At 40.0% G+C, this 10,000-nt stretch overlaps 1 long non-coding RNA gene across 3 annotated transcripts in view; it reads right to left on the bottom strand.

The window, feature by feature from the left end:
- Positions 1-517: 517 nt before the first annotated feature.
- LOC138051818 (uncharacterized) overlaps positions 518-10,000 on the bottom strand; it is a 51,675-nt gene continuing 42,192 nt past the window's right edge. For 2 of the 3 annotated variants that reach the window (XR_011132919.1, XR_011132920.1), the window contains exons 4-6: positions 5,130-5,260; positions 2,640-2,725; positions 518-1,053 (exon numbers count right to left, since the gene is read on the bottom strand). This is a non-coding gene — a long non-coding RNA (uncharacterized lncRNA). The remainder of the gene's footprint in view (positions 1,054-2,639; positions 2,726-5,129; positions 5,261-10,000) is intronic. The other variant, XR_011132918.1, reaches the window with a different exon arrangement.

The raw sequence follows: 10,000 nt of genomic DNA, 5'->3' as shown, positions 1-10,000 counted from the left end.
AACGGCAATTATTTTCAGATTCCTGGGGAAACGTTTTCGTAATTTAGAGAAACTTTTTCGAGACTGTACTTTCCCTTTAAAGTACACCATCACCAAAGTATTAAAAGACAAAGACGAAAACAATAGTGGCTTTAGAGGTTTTTCTCGTGCTGTTTTTTTTTTTTTTTTTTTTGCTATTATAATAATTTTCACTTTCCTTGTATGTAAAGTAACATTTAAAATCCTGTTATGAATTAAGTCATATATTAAATAACTTGGCGACCAAATTTTTCTCATTAGTCGCCAGCTGGTACCAGAGCAAAAAAGTTAATTCGAAGCCCTGTATGATATTGCAACGAGAAAGTGGCTTCTAAGAGAGTAACGAAAATGATGTGTAAAATCTTTCCCAACAACTCCATCCTTCACACAGAAGCAATGATTTCCAAAATCATTAGTTCCTATCTAAGATCAAAGTGACGAATATAGCAGCATTTTTAGTTACTTCCAGCTTAGCAAAGTCACCAGCAACAACACCGTATCCTATTGACTTTTTGTATCTTTAATTTGGAAAGTCAAACTTTAAATTATACTACCTTACTCTACCATATACGAATTCTAAGAGTTACCTTGAAAAAACCCCTTCCACAAAACTACTCATGAAAACACATACGCCCAAAATATGTACAAAAAAAGGCCCAAGTTTTCCACATCCTGTCCGCGTACCGGTGGCTCAGTTGGTTGAGCACCAGGCTGCCATGTGGGAGGTCGTGAGTTTGACTCCGGCCAGACCAACACTCAGGGTCTTAAAATAACTGACGAGAAAGTGCTGCCTTTGTGATAACATCCACAATTGGTTAGACTTTCAAGTCTTCTCGGATAAGGACTATAAACCATAGGCCCCATCTCACAAATATCTCTGATGTTCAGAAGTTCCCTGTGGGACGTTAAAGAACTCACACACTATTCGAGAATAGTAGGGGATGAAGTTCCCGGTGTTGTGACTGTCCTTTGTGAGTGTATGGGTGGGTGGGTATAGCAAGTCCATATCAGCTGAATAGCTGTCGATACTTCAACCTGTTCGAACAAATAACAAACAAACAAACAAATTATGCATTCACGTTGCAGAACATCTCAAAATAAACCGTAAACCAGCACTATTGCTACAAAAGCAAATGAAGAACTTCAAAACTATTTCTATCGAAATATCCACACTGTTCTAACCAATTCTATTCCTGGAATGTTTGACAAACACTTCCCATATCTAGCGACTTGGAGGGATCGCAAAGTTATTACAATAACGGGAAGTAATAGTTTTAGACAACTCTCGTAGCCTCCGTCATCGGCCCTGCCTAAGGTCCCTGTTATTGTTATGAGGAAAATCATGTTCCTGCACTTGCGGCACGCATTGCAGTACAGTAATTCGCCATGCTCTTCGAAGCAATGTTAAATAAGAAACGATTTAAAGTTTTTACGACAACGAGCACACACCTGTGAATCTTTCATTCTCTATCTTTACTATAAACAAAACTTCAAGGATAGAAAAATAACGAAATATCACATTACGTGAAGTTATGCTTTGAAGTGATGTTTTCGCTCCCAAGCAAATAGCGATGTTCCTCGTGTCGTCACCCATTGTTATTAATATGCCAACCAGAATCCAATTGGCTCTTGAAACAATAGGGCCGTTTACACGAGAGAAAATAAGCGGCCAGAGTAAGCCGTGGCTTACATAAGACGCGAACACCCCGTATAAATGGTACAAAATCTACGTTCACGGCTTTCTCAAGCCGCGGCTTATCCTGGCCTGGGAGTTTATACTCGTATAAACAAGTTCCTTTCGCGTATTATGTACGCCGCGGCCAGAGTAAGCCGCGGCTTATTTTCTCTCGTATAAACGGCCCCAATGACTTCTTTTGTTCCGTGGTTGACAAATTTGTGTATCAAAAGAAATGTGACGTGAATGTTTGTAAACAAGAAATATCGCTATACAAAAGAAAAAAGCCCCTTTGCAGATAAAACCTTTAAAGTGCCCCTGTGATCAAAAAAACCACTTCCTTTTTTCCTTCAGATTTTGAAAGCGTGTTTGCTTAACACGTGACTGGCAAAATTTTGAGCTTTGAATTTTATCCAAAGACCGTTTACTTTGAGTGTAAGTTTTGGATTTCACGGTCCGCCATTACTCACGTTCAAAACTGACCGATTGGACCTCAGACTGTTGGATCCAGGGAAAAGTGACGTCAGAGGCTCACAAGCTTAAAATTTCAGCGTGTGAACGCAGCTTATTATATATGCAAAGCGTGAGTTTAAAAGTCTGAAAGCCCAAAACCCCCGTGCTGCATATTAATTCTCCGGCGTACACACGTATTGCATTATTAAACTAGTGAGCCTTTGCGTCATTTTCTCCTCGATCCAGCTCTCTCAAGAACATAATGTTAGTAATGGCGGACCATTAAATAGGAAAATTATAGTAAAAATAAAGAGGTGTCTTTTTCTTGAAATCAAGGCTTAAAACGTGGGTCACTTAGTGTTTTGTTAACATAGTTTTCGGAAATCCAAAGAAAAATATGAATTGATTTTTTGGTCACAGGGGCACTTTAAACCTAACTGACCCACTTAACTACATTCTTTTACCGTAGCCATGGTTCGTTGGCCATACTTACCAATTTTCTTGTCTCACAAATTACATTCACCTCACTGCACCGGACGTGTACTTGAGGTTGAGTATTTTCATCCAACACAGGCGCCCCTGTTTACAACGAGAAAGGTAACTATTTCAATTTAACAGAACTGCTTGACGACAAGCGACAAGTCAGGGACAATATAAGAGGGTTCACAACTCGGTTTTCGCTGAGGGCAGATTCTTAGTGCGAATATTCTGGAAAAATTAATACTACAATCCAAAAGGAAATCTTTTTGGAAAAAAGCCTGCGCGATTCGCTATCTTCAACCAATATTTTGTTCGGCTATACTATCTATACACAGAGACAAAATAACAGGAATCTTACACACGAGGAATCCAAAGATGCGTCCTCGAGTTTCGGCCTGAAGCCACCGACGGGAAATTAGACAATAGAGCGTGTTCATGCTGCAGGAGTGAAATATTCTTTCGGGAATTGAACTCCATTTTTATGAAAAGTCTTCCTTTTGTTTTAGTATGCTGCTGGTCACATGAGCGAAACAATATAGGGAAATAAAGGATAAATAAGACAATTTAAGCAATAGAGGACGTTTTCCGTGTTTCCATAGCCTCATCTAAACACGAGGGAGAGTTCGGAGAATTTGAGACAGAGGCTATGGAAACACGGAAAAAAGACTTCTACTGCTTTTATAAATATTTCTCAACGATAATTTGACAAATGAAGGAAAATGCTGTTGTTGTTTTTTTTACTTCTTGATTGAAACAGATTTCCTTGATACACTCTCATATTTCCCACCAGCCAATCAAACACGCGTCTGACAACACATTACCAATCAAAATTCGTGTGACGTCACAGCCGTGTTTCCATACTCTCATCTAAAAATACAGCTATTTACCAATGAGAGTACGCGCACTATCCTAATTATTTTATAAAAGACAATAGGGCGCACGAGACGTTGTTCAACCACAGACGGAAACCGGAAGTGAGCATTCCGCACGCCAGGATAATAGTCTCTTCCTGGTTTTTACTTGTCGTACATGTTTAATTTCTGTGAACTAACACCTCGGCTACCCAGCTCCCGACTGGTCTGTTAGCTAAGTCGGTAGAGCAAGAGTGAGCAACGGAGGCCGTGGGATCGGATCCCATCTTGGTCAGAGTTTTTATCTTTCCTCGAGTGGGACCGTTTCCAAGCATAGAGCTAACGGACAGATGGATCTAATGGGTTGATAGGCACTACTACTTACACACTAATTTTCAGAACAGGTGGCTTGCACGTTAAGGTCCGGTTAAACGTTCTAGCATTGTCAAGCAACAAGCCGGAGCGTTAAGTGCCCTGTGTTGGATGACGCCGATCCAACATAGTTCATCCGTAGAATGTTGGGCAAAACTTAATTTTTCACCAAAACGTTCACCTAACATTTCGTAGACGGAGAAATTCTGGAACTTTAACTACGAGTCAACTTTTTGGTCAACAAAATATGTTGGTTAACAATGCTGCAACCTTGAGACGGGGCTTCACGACACCCCTACCATGTTGAGTAACGCAACCAACAGATCTCTTACTAGGTCCACTAGTTCTTTGCTTAGCATTCCAGCATATTTATTAATCGAAAGTGTTAACATCTAAGGATTCAGAAATGATACATAGGTTGTTTGCGATAAATCAAAGCGTATGATCCTAAGCACACGTCGTGCCATGACTTAGGGGATGTAACCGTTGGTTTTCACGTTTTGGCGATGAAACAAAGGCGCACGAAATTTTGTTACATTAGTTTCTCAAGCAGCTCCCACGTTTTTTAGGGAAAACTTGTTTTTGCGAGGGCAAATCATTTCTTTTGCTCAGAGTGCAAAACAAAATTAACCTTAAGATGCGTGATCAGTGAGGTCAGTTTAAGCCCACACGAAACAGAACTATGGCAATACAACGATGCATCACCTCTGTATCGTTCAAATTGAATGTATTCCTCTTGTAGAGTTGATCGCTCTTGAAAAATTGTTCTATAGCATTTAGAATGTACACAATTTGGTTGGAATTCGCCAATAACATCACGAAATGAAATACGCTAAAAACTCAGTCTTAGGGTGCGTTCGATTGACCGTATTCCGGAATAAGAATACATGGAATATACGTTAGAAATCTTTTGTTTTTACGGAGATTTATGTTAAAATTGTCAAACATCCGCTAAAATTCTATTTTAAACATATTTTTATTATCCTTGCTGCTTCGAAACGCGCGAAACTTGCCGTTTTAAGCATCACTCCCCGTATTCTAATTCCGGAATAGGGTCAATCGAACGCGCCCTTAATTAAAGCAAAATGCGCCGGCACTCAAGGCTTAAGTTGTTTGTTGAAGATGAATCTGAATAAAGAGCTGTCGAAATTCCCAATTTTGATTTCTGGTTTTCCACAAGTAATTCTGTCCAGACGTTCGTCCACCATGGTTTTCTTTCGTCAATGCGAGAACTAAAATCCAAAGTGATCAGAATGTGCAACCTCAAACTTCCCTCATACCTGTTCAGGAACACTATGGTCTGCTCTGAAGGTCTGAAACTTGAGAGCGATATGCATTATCTCCCTGGGCCTCAAGAACACCCTCGGGTAGGAGCTGTCAGAAGAAGCGTCAAACGTATTTTCCTCCAATACTGTAACAAATATAAATCGCCATCACAAATTGTGCAAATGGTTTCGTTGCCTTTTCTCGATAAGCAATGAAATGGAAGTCATCTACACGAAAAGAGAACAACAGGTCTATCTAATATAATGAGAGACACATGCGTGAGAAAAAAGACATATGTTGCATGAATGTAACCTTTACTGAACTAGAAGTTTGCTATTAGATATGACTTTCCCCTGGAAACGTGATTTGGACACTTTTCTCCCACTCACTTCGGAGAGGAGTGTTGAGCCAGTCTCTCACCACGGAAGGGCGCACTTAACGTTCTAGTCTTAGATTCATAATCACGAGGGACGCAACCCGCATACTCCTCGCACCATGCAGGGCATGGAATTCCCCGTATGATGGCCTTCGTCCTTTACACTTCTCAAAGATATAACCTACCACGACCTATTCCAGAATTCTAAGGGCAATATAGATATCTGATATCATCATCATATGATACATTAACAAAAAGTAGACAACCTAGGAATCTGCAAGTGGCTCCTTGCTGTGGGAAGAAACTCGGAATACCCGGTGGCTGCCGCTTTTTGGAAGCATAGTAAGCTGGGCCTGTTTTTGGTTTCATTTTAGCTCAGAACGTACGGTACACTTGTAAAATTCATTAATAATTCATAAGGATGACAGCTAACAGAAACGCACTATTCAGGTCACATGCGTTGGTTTGTAAATCCCGATAAAGTTAAACTGTCTGAAAGCACGGGGAGGGATTGAATAGACAGCAGGGAAAGGCTGGAGTTGATGAAATTTTAATTAGTTGAATTATCAGTAAAATTAAATTTCATAAAGGTTTTTAACTCGCCTAATCAGTATGCTTAACTTTAATAAAAACGAGTCCCGTAAATTTGTACAAAGTTTATTAAGTTTGACATTTCAATCACAACTATTAGGTAACAATTTACTAGTCTCTTGTGTGCTTTGTCGAGAAAGTTTAATGCATCCTCTCCTTCCGTCGCTCGTATTAGAAATGACAGTTAATAGCACAACTAACAAATGAAGCGAATTGGGTGGATAACGCTCTCCATTTTGCTTGGCCACTTCACAAACGAACTGAATGTGCTCAACCAAAAGTTTAGCTTTTTTGGCGACATATGCTCTACTGAAACGGTCACATCTTCAACATCTTTGCATTTGAGACCGGCCATTGAAACAACTTCTCACATTGCACATTTATTTTGTCGTCACTGCTGCCATTTCTCGAAGACTTTTCTACCCCATAAAGTGTTGTATTGTGTTGCTTTCGGAGTGGCTCCGACAATAAGCTGGTCTCTTCTTCTTTACTCTTTGGAGAGCGAAACCAACCAGCCATGTTTCTACTACAAAAGCTCTACCAAAATGAATTGTTAAATTCAATGCTAAACTCCTATGGGACAACTCCACGCCCACCTGATTAGCATAACAATCAAAATGAATTGTTTCATTTCACAAGATAAAATATGAGCGGGAGACCTTTATGGACTTTGCCCGTAAAGGTTTCCCGCTCATATTTTATCTATTACTTAACAATTTTAAGCGTTTTACCAACTGAGCGACGTTTCAAGTATTTTATACAATTACTGTACGTACATTCCTGTAGTTTATTAAAGAGAAAAATGTTACGGCTCCTTAGTAATGAATTTCCCCTACGCCGGTAATACGGCCGATTTTTTTAGGCCCGTTGATGACCGTATTAACGGGGTTCCACTGTATCCCACTAGTTGCCTCACTAAGTTTTTCTTCATACACACTTCCGGAAGTTCTCAATCAGGGAGTTTAAGAAACGATGACGGTTTCAGATCAGCAACGACGACGCCAGAAAGCAATAACACCACTGGTATTAAAAATGGGTCGCGCTGCACGTGCGGTACCAATTTCATTGAATAGAGCGGTTTTGAATTGAGTGTCGAAAGTAATTAGCAAATTGCTTTGGTTTATGATTACTTCACTCAGTGATTGGTTCAAGGTTCTCGCGCCATTTTTTCAACCAATCAGAAGCGAAACCAAAACCAATCGTGGCTCGCGCGTGCACATTCTCCCGCGCTTCGTGTCGGCTACGTGTAATTACTTTGAGTATTGATTGGTTAACTGGATTGTCTCAGTCCATTTTGATCGGCCAAAGTAATTACTTTGGTTTTGGTTTTACAACACTCGATTGAAACTCGCTCTAGAGAGATTTTGCTTTGTGTGTATGTTACAGGTTAAATTTGAGTTCAGGTCAAAATGATTTTAACCTAGCATGATTTGTGATTCATTGTCTCTATTTATGATAATGAATACCAGGCATAAAGAAATTACAAATCAACCTCGGTTAAAATTATTTTGGCCTGAAATCAAATTCAACCTGTAACATGTACACCAAACAACAAAAGACAGGCTGTTTGCTACTTGTAGTGAAAGGGTGAAATTTCTCTTATTCTTGTCTCTCTGTTTTGAGAAAATGCTGAATGTCTGTGTGTCACAGAAAGAAATTGAGCTAAAAGCAAACAAGTTTCTTTGACTTTTCACGAAACGCAAATTCTAGCCTGACGAATGCGATGCTAAAATCCCAGTCTCTAATATCTTTTCCGTGCTCTGCAGAACGGCAACGTGATATGACCAAATTTGAGGTTTCCACAACAATGAATACTTCATTCTTGTTTCGCCATATTTGTAAAACATGAACATGACGGAATAATCGTGAAACACCTTAGATAACGCAGTTATCTTTTGAGGTGACGTTTTCATTGCTGGAGCCCTAATACTTAACACATGTTGCACGAGGGCGCGCTGGATATGAAGTATTAAATATCATTTTATATCCAGCAAGCCCCAGTAGAATGATTGTTTCATAAAAATCTCCAGGATCAACGACATTGTCCACTAATGCATCGATTTGTGCCTCGGTTAATACCGGTTCAACACGGCTTTTGTCCGCCGTTTTTTCTCAGATCTGCAAAAATGTTTTCAGCTCGTTTTATTGCTGACGAGTTCCTTGACCATATTAGGTGCAGCAGGTATATGAACTGATAGCCTGTCCTGCGAGCCGATGAAAATGCTGGACAGCTGATATCAATAGTTCAGTTTTTAATAACACCTCTTACGAATAAAAGCTCTTGTTAAAAAAAAAAACTTTTTTTCATATAATTACAGTGCAACGCGCCTTACCATGGCCACGCAACAAACTTTCACATGGTTAAAGAAAAGCGTTTAGGAGAGTTGCTAATTGGTGTTAAGCAAATTGTGCAGTGACTCATACATTGTCTTGCTCTTTTGTCGAAGGTACTATCTGATGTAAATATGATGTTGAAAGCAGCAAAGAACCTAGAACAGGACGAATTTGACGAGTTGACATTTCTTGTTGGAAAGGCAATAGAAGCCGTCAACAGCTGGAAGGCACATCAGTTGCGAGTTGTGCATCAAGATCAAGCACGGCTGGATGTGATTGACAAATTGTGTACAAGTAAGGTACTGATAACCCAGGACTTTGCGATGAAGTTCCTTCCAATGCAATTTCGAGAGGCACAGAATGACTTCTTCGGTAAACGAGGGTTGTCATGGCATATCACCGTAGTGCTTAGAAGGAATGCAGCTGGCCAGCTCGAATCCCAGTCATTCATTCACATTCTAGAAAAGAGCCTACAAGACAGCCGAGCAGTTGTGCCAATAATGGCTCACATGCTCACTTGTCTAAAGAAACAACATCCTGAAATTGCCGAAGCGTACTATCGCCAGGATAACGCGGGGTGCTACCACTCTGCATTAACCGTCCTTGCTAGCAAAGTTATCAGTGAGCGAAGTGGTATCGTCGTGATCCCCAGGGAGGTAAAGGGTCGGCTGATAGAAAATCGGCCCAGGTCAAGTGCCATGTTAAAGCGTTTATTAACCAAGGTAACTCGCTAACCACAGAGAAAGAGTTCGAGAAGGCCATTCTCTCAAGAGGTGGTATTAAAGGAGTTAGAGTTACTTTGGCTGATACCACAATATTCAACCCATTCAACGCTCCAAAGTTAACTGGTATTAGTCAGTTGAACAACTTCACTTTTTCCGAAGAAGGTGTTGCACGAAGGGCATATGAGATTGGAGAAGGAAAGTTCTTACCGTGGTCTTCTCTTGACAGTAAGTCGTAAATACTGGATAGACGACAAACTATAGACTACTGAGTTAACTCAGTAGCTAGTACTGAGTTAACTCAGTAGTACTGAGTTAACTCAGTTACTACTACTAACTCAGTTAATTCTGTTTCAAATTAAGTGCTACACGACCAACGTTTGTATAAACGTAACCTTTCCTTGTATTGACTAGTGAAGTTTATTTAGTGACAGAGAAGATAATGTTTTCTGGTTCTCGTGGCATTGTTTCCCATAATATGGGCAAATTGATTTTTTTTTAATAGCGTGCACGGACACATGATTCGTCGTAGACCAACGGCTGCGAAAAGTCTGGTCATAGACACGATCAAAACGCCAGCCTCGCAATTTACCGTTTTACTTTTAACAATCGTGTTGGTTCTTCTTTTTTTGCTTGGCTACGTAACGTTTTCGGACATCAACGCAATTCTTTCTCCGTTTCTCTGATACTTGTGACGTCACGGACGAGGACTCATGAATAAAAGGCCTTTTTTCTTTGAAAGTTTTTTTATTCGAAATTCGCTTTCATATTCCTTAATTCTAACTATCCTTGTTTATTGTCGGCTTATATTTTCACCTGTGACCTCTCCGGAGGCCAATATGATATAGAGAGGGGTGAGTGA

Source organism: Montipora capricornis, chromosome 6 (genome assembly GCF_036669925.1).
Source record: "Montipora capricornis isolate CH-2021 chromosome 6, ASM3666992v2, whole genome shotgun sequence".
Taxonomy (NCBI): domain Eukaryota; kingdom Metazoa; phylum Cnidaria; class Anthozoa; order Scleractinia; family Acroporidae; genus Montipora; species Montipora capricornis.
This window is presented reverse-complemented; position numbering and strand designations above follow the sequence as displayed.